This window comes from Petaurus breviceps, unplaced genomic scaffold (assembly GCF_028583685.1).
Source record: "Petaurus breviceps papuanus isolate PSGF00001 unplaced genomic scaffold, PetGlider_PUasm1.0 41, whole genome shotgun sequence".
NCBI lineage: Eukaryota > Metazoa > Chordata > Mammalia > Diprotodontia > Petauridae > Petaurus > Petaurus breviceps.
Genome location: NW_027186320.1, coordinates 7,123,510 through 7,131,188, shown reverse-complemented (window position 1 = coordinate 7,131,188; position 7,679 = coordinate 7,123,510).

Genomic DNA, 7,679 nt, shown 5'->3' with positions numbered 1-7,679 from the left:
TCAGCAGCAGTTGTGGCCATTTCCATATTTATCAACACATAGATGCAAAGGTCAAAGTGAGAGGTCAGTGCAGTCTGGACTTTGAGACCAGTAAGTGGGAATGCGTAGCTTTTACCCCGGGGCTAGAAGCCACTGAGACACCAGCACAGCCAGCCAGTGCCACATGGCGGCTTCAGCTCCTGGCCTGCAGAGTGTAGGGGGACCAAGCACCAGTCTGAGGGGTAATCACTCTAGCTTTAATCTGCTTGGATCTGGATTGCAGTCTAGGGTGGAGGTCCTACGGTGTTCATCCAGCTTGCCAGAGAGTGTGGAGACCTCAGAGAGGGCACACATCTAATAACTCCAGCAGCTGAGAAAACCCCAGCATTTGGGATGAAAGTTCCCCTGTCTGGTGGCAGAGTCCTACTGTGGCAAAAAGCCCAAAACTCAAGTAACTGAATGGCAAAATGAGCAGGCAAAGGAAACAAACCAGACAGAAGATTTCAACATTACATTCCTATTTTGGGGACAAAAAGGAGCAAAGCATGGAACAGGAGGAAACCAGTGAAGTCAGAACTGCACCAAAAGCTTCAAAGGAAAATACAAGCTTCAAAGGAAAATACAGGCCATAGAGGACCTTAAGAAGCAGATAAGAGAAGTGGAGGAAAAATTGGGAAGGGAAGTGAGAACAATGCAAGAAAATTATGAAATGAGACAGTCAACAGCCTGACTGAGGAAAATAATACCTTAAAAAACAGACTGACTCAAATGGCAAAGGAGGCTCAAAAAGGCAATGAGGAGAAGAAAGCCTTAAAAAGCCGAATTTGCCAGATGGAAAAAGAATCTCAAAAGCTCACTGAGGAGAATCATTGCTTCAGAATTACATTGGAGGGGCAGCCAGGTAGCACAGCGAGTAAGAGCACCGGCTCCAGTGTTGAGAAGACCTGGAGATAGAATACCAGGCTCAGACACTTAGCACCCACCCAGAAACACCTGGCTGTGTAACCTAGAGCAAGTTACATAACCCTAATTGCTTAGGGGCAGCCAGGTGGCTCAGCAAGTAAGAGCACCGGCTCCAGTATCGGGATGACCTGGATCAAATCCAGGCTCCGATACTCAGCACCACACGCAGAAATAACTGTCCGTGTAACCTTGAGCAAGTTACTAACCCCAATTGCTTTAAAAAAAAAGTTAAAAAAAAGAATTATATTGGAGCAAATAGAATCTAATGACTTTATGAGAAATCAAGATGCTGTTAAACAGATCCAAACAAATGAAAGAAGAGAAGGCAATGTGAAATATGTCATGGGAAAAACCACTGACCTGGAAAATAAATCCAGGATAGATAATTTAAAAATTAGTGGACTACCTGAAAGCCATGACCAAAGTAAGAACCTAGAAATCATCCTCCAGGAAGTTCTCAAATAAAACTGCCCTGATGTTTTAGAACTGGAGGGCAAAATAGAGGTTGAAAGAACCCACCAATCACCTCCTGAAAAAAATCCCAAAAAGAAAACTCCTAGGAATATTATAGCCAGGTTCCAGAATTCCCAGGTTAAGGAGAGAATATTACAAGCAGCCAGGAAGAAACAATTTGAATATTGTGGAAATACAATCAGGATAACCCAGGCTCTGGCAGCTTCTACACTGAGGGATCAAAGGGCTTGGAATATGATATTCCGGAGAGCAAAGGAGCTGGGATTAAAACCAAGAGTCACCTACCCAGCAAAACTGAGTATCATGTTTCAGGGGAAAATATGGTCATTCAGTGTAATAGAGGACTTTCAAGCATTCTTGCTGAAAAAATCAGAGTTGAATAGAAAATTTGACATTCAGATACAAGAAGCAAGAGAAGCATGAGAAGGTAAACAGGGAAAAGAAATAATAAGGAACTTATCAAAGTTGAACTATTAACATTCTTATATGGAAAAACAATAATTGTAACTTAAGAAACTTTTCTCAGTAGTAGAAGGGATTACAAACATATACATATGTCTATATATGAGGGTCTATGGGCATATGAATACATATGTGAATGTGTGTATATATGTTTACAGATATACATAGATAGAGGGCACAGGACCAATTTAACAGGAAGGAATGATACTTAAAAGGTGAAATTAAGAGGTGAGAGGCATATAATGAGAGGAGATGGGGAGAGACAGTTTGGGGTAAACTATCTCATACAGAAGAGGCAAGGGAAAATGGTTACAATTGAGGGGAAGAATAGGAAGGCAAAATGGAATGGGTCAACCTTATTCCCATTGACTCTGGCTTGAGGAGGGAGTGATATACACATGAAATAGGGTATCTCACCCTCCAGGAGAGTGGGGGGAAGGGCATGAGAGGGGGGATCATGGAAGGGAGGGCAGGCTGGGGGGGAAGTTGGAAGCACGCACTTTTGTAAAGGGACAGGATCAAAGTAGAGAATAGAATAAGTGGGAAGTGGGATAGAAGAGAGGGAAATATAGTCAGTCTTTTACAATATATCTACTTTGTTATTGTTTTGCATTAGCCACTCATGTACAACCTATACTGAATTGCTTATCTTCCCAGTAAGGGTGGGTGACAAGGAAGGAAGGGAATGAATCTGGAATTGAAAGTTTTAAAATCAAATATTCAAATATATATATATATATATATATATATACATATATATACTATTATTAATACCATCTTCTATGTAATTGGGAAATAAGATATACAGGCACTGAGGTATAGAGATCCACTGGAAAAGTTGAAAGGAGTATGGGAGAAAATATGGGAAAAAGAAAACAAAAAAAGTAAAATAATATTTTAACCAAAAAAACAAACAAACAAAAGAAAACAAAAAAGAATGCATGCTGTCTTGAGGTGGGGATGGAGGGAAGAGATGGGGAGAAAATTTGGAACTAAAAATTTTGTGAAAATGAATGTTGAAAACTAAAAATTAATTAATTAAAAGAAAACAATGGGAAAAAAGAAAATTAAACAAATAAAATTAAATAAGAGTTGAGATAGATATGTAGGGCATGAACTTTCTTATAGTTGCAGAAATGATGGAGGAAGGAATGAATGTTTTTCTCTGTTTCTAGGAGCTACACTACCTTCAGAACTTCACAACAATATTCATACATCAAATTAATTATTGCAGGACAAATAAGAGTTGAGAAAGTACATGAAAATATGTATGTATGCCTGTCTTCAGTCTCAGAAAGAGAGCTGTAGTTGAGTACTGCATGGTGATAGTGAGGGTCAGGAGGGGAGGGAAGGTTAGAAAACCACCTCCTTCACCTAAGGGAAGTAGGAAGGTTAATGAAATAAATGCTGTCTTCCTGGCCAAACCAGGAGAAATAAGGTTTCAGGATCTTTTAATAAGAAAATTAATTCTGAAAGTCTTAAAAATACTTGAATGATCCTTTTGTTGGCTAAAAAAGCATCTGTAAGGCTAGAATGACATGGAAGGAAAGAGGAAGGAAGGAAATAAACATTTATCAGGCTCCTACCTTATGCTAGACACTGTGCTAAACCCTTTACAAATATTGTTTCATTTAACCCTCACAAAAACCCTGCAGAGTTCTTTATAGTGTGGGAACAGAAGTAAACAGAAATTAAATGACTGCCTAGGGTGACACCGGTAGAAACTGTATGATACTATCTTGCTGAACTCAGTTCTTCTGACTGGCTCAGCACTGAATCCACTGTGCCACCTAGTTGCCAAGGTGGCTAACCCAAAGATATATTGACCTGGAAAGTTTCATTGCTATTAGATATATAATACCTTCTGAAGCAAACATGAGAAACAGGAACGAGATAGACTATCACTAGGTAACCACTAAGTTTATGGAGAGGAGGAGTTTCTGAGCTTCTGAAGAAACTATTAAGGGACAGAAAAATGGCAATGAGACATCTTGAATTAGGCCAAGGGGTTCTACAGGATAGAACTAGACAATGAGGCACAGCCTACTTTCATAGCCTTAACTTGTGAAGACAAAAGTAAAAATTGTTCAGCTACAGTACAAGTCAGGTAAAATGAAGACATGGACTTTCTCTTTTCTCAGTATGTAAGTTTTTCAGGACTATGTTCCTAAATCTTTCCACACTGTTATTTGATATTGTGTATGACTATACTCATTTGTGTGAGGATGGCTGATAATGATTTCTGTTACTTGGATTTTCCCTGTATTTATTTTGCTGTCTTATTCCAACTAAATTCTTTGCTATTTCATTTTTGAGACCTTCCTCCACTACCAGTAGAATAGGTGCCACATGAAAACTTAGTATGGATCATCTTTTTAAAGTTGGAAGAGACTTCACAGTCCATTTGGTCCAACCTCTTCATTGTGTAGATAAGGAAAGCATGGTCAAGGGAGATTAATCAACTTGTCCAACTTCATAAGGCCTTGTCAGATTCAGGATTTGAACCCCAGTAGTCTGACTCCAGAACCAATTTTCATTCTATTGTACTAAGATACTTCATCTGAATGTGATTTTACTTCCTTGTGATTACAAATGTAACATTGTAAAGACATTACTTTGGGGGGAGAGGATGGTAAATATTGAGATTTCTATAATGTCCACATTTCTTTCTACCTCATAGATACAGTTGAATAAAGCAATCAATCAAATATTTATTAAACCTCAATATTTACAACTGTCATTTTAATGACAAGATTACAAAGTTCCAAAATAAAATTTGGAGAATAACTCACTGCTGTTACTAAACTACTGATAGAGGAAGAACATTCTTGAGAAATTCTACCTATTGAAGGAAGCATGCTCCCATGGAAAAGCTTCCTTGAGTCATAAATTATTGTAAAGCCAATCATTAGCAGCTCTCCTGAGGACTGCTGCTTTAAGGTTCTGATAGCATAGTATAGTGAGCTCTCTATGTATTCAGCCATAAACTAAAGCAAAACATTCAAGAAACTAAAGCACCACATTCACAACAATATAACATAAGAACTTATTGCTATGGTGGCCACATAGTCTTTAAACAAAAGCTGGCATTCAGTAAATCACAATCTCCTCAATCAATATAAAGTACCCATCTAAAGTCTTCTTCCATCTTAATTGGAAGCTGGCTTCCAATCATCCTTAAGCCAATCATCCTAAAGAGGTAATCAGAAAGTACAAACACCATCCTTAAGGAGTAGTGGAAAATACAAAGGTCATCCACCCCTAGGTCATAGTAAGGTAAGATATCATAAGTCACTACTGAGTACCCAAGTAAAGTTCTCTTACATCTTGACTCAATGCTGACTTCCAAACCCTACCCCACCACTCCTTTTCCATGGTCTGATTGCTCCCAGCTCTTGCCTGAATTCACAGGTAGGCAGGTCTCCACTCCTGTGCCATATCACAGTTCACGAGGACTGTGCCACCCCATGCTCTTCACACTTTCTGTTTCTAGGAAAACAAAGCTCAACAGGGCTACAGCAATATTTACGCACTGTAAGCACTGTCATCTCAATTCACTTTCTGCCTGAGAAATTGGCACAAATCAACAGACACAGTACTTCTGTCTGACAAAGTAACACCAACATAGAAGAATAGACAGAAGGCCAACATCACAAACATTCTCTTCTTAGCTCTGCCTGGTCCCCGTTTGTACTCAAGCTTTTATATGCTCTGTGCCTTCCTGTTCTGCTCTTTCAACAAGTTCCTTCCACAGTGGGCCTCATGAGATGATGTTAGATCTATTAAAAGGGTAGGGAAGATCTCCAAACTCTGTTAGGCCTATTATGGTCAACACAATGTTTACTGTTTCCAACAAAGGCTTGATATAATCACAGGTGTGGCTCAAAGGCACTCAAATAGCTGAAACCAGCAGCAAAGTAATACTTTGCTTGCCATCACACTAACTGAGACAAGGAGAAAAGTACTACTTTGTTCGCCATTACAATTACCCCTATATTAAACTCAATAATTCATTTGTTTCCAGAGTTGAGTTAATATTTGTATGTTACACACATACACATACCTTGTGTGTTACACACATACACATACCTATACACACATATATGCATTATGTATATGCATTATGTATAGATTATATGTGTTTTGTATTTGTATAATGTATGTTTCATAAAAATAACATATACATTATAAATGTATACAATATGCATATTGTAGTATATTCAATACAGATATGTATGCATATGTTTATATTACATATACATAGATAATGCCAATACATTTATATAATTCCTATTAAGTGCCAGACAATGTGCTAAGAGCTTTTACAAATATTGTGTTTGACCTTCACAAAAACTCTGAAAGTTATGTGCTATTATTATCCTAATTTTTTTTTGGAGGGGGGAAGGCAAGGCAATTGGGGCTAAGTAACTTGCCCAAGGTCACACAGCTAGTAAGTGTGTCAAGTGTCTGAGGCCAGACTTGAACTCAGTTCCTTCTAACTCTGGGGCTGGTGCTTTATTCACTGTACCACCTAGCTGCCCCAATTTTCCTCATTTTACAGTTGAGGAAATTGAGGCAAATAGAGGTTAAGTGACATGCCCAAGGTCAAAGAACTAGTAAGAGTCTGAAACCAGATTTGAAACCAGATCTTCTTGACTCTATACCCATTGCTCTGTCCACTGAGCAGAGATAATTCAAAAAGAAGGAACTGAGGTTTATAGAAGTTAAATGGCTTGCATGACATTATACAGTCATAACAGTTACTGCTGTATCAGGAATATAATTCAGCTACCTACACTTTAGTGCAGGGATCTTTTAACTGTTTAGAAATGATCAATTCAATCATATTCACAAGCATTTTGGTAAAAAGATGCTACATAATGGCTGGGAGAAAATCACTGATGAATTACAGTTGCCAAAGTATTCTGGTAGGAAAATATATATATATATATATATATATATATTTAGGTATTGAACCTGAGGTCGGGGGTGGGGGGGCAGGGAGAAAAAAAAAAAACAAAAACAAAACCAAACCTAAGGCCAGCTCTGAAGGAGGCAAACCTGTACCTTTACAATCCTGGCTATTCTAAACATTTATAAAATTTATCCTATTTAGTATATAAAGTCAAAAAATGTAAAACAAGAGCTTAGCATTCCCTTTTTCCTTAAGGTCAGTATTTCTGCTTTCAGACTTAGCAATATTAAAAATTAAAATTAGAGCCTGAGTATTTTCTCCAATCTGCCTTCATGGGAATCTTCAAATGAAGTAGATTATTTTTACAATACTTTCTCTTAAAAAGTATATGCAACAAAAACAAAATATGATTTTAAAAGGTTAGATAAAAGTAACTTTCATCTACTTAGATTAAACTTTGCAACATCCATTGTGCTTCATGTTTCACAATTTAGCATATGGAAATTGATAGTGAACAATAAAAACAGCAGATCTGAGTGGGAGGCTTGTGTCTGTATCTAAAATGAAGCGTGATGAAGATGTATGATGGGTACATGAAAATATTTTATATGGATGTAATCAGTGCTAAAATTGGGACTAGAAGAACTAGGGCATTATTTTACTTTTCTGGTGGGTCTAAGAGATCCAGCTACCTTTGAAAGCAACATCACCACTTAGATCTATAATAGCTTATGAATTTATCATGCCTCATTATCTTCTGTGTCAAAATCAAGCACAAAACTCTAGGTTCTACCCTCCACTCTGATCCTAAAGGTAATGTGTGACTCTGTATGTCTTGGTAGATAGATAGATAGATAGATAGATAGATAGATAGATAGATAGATAG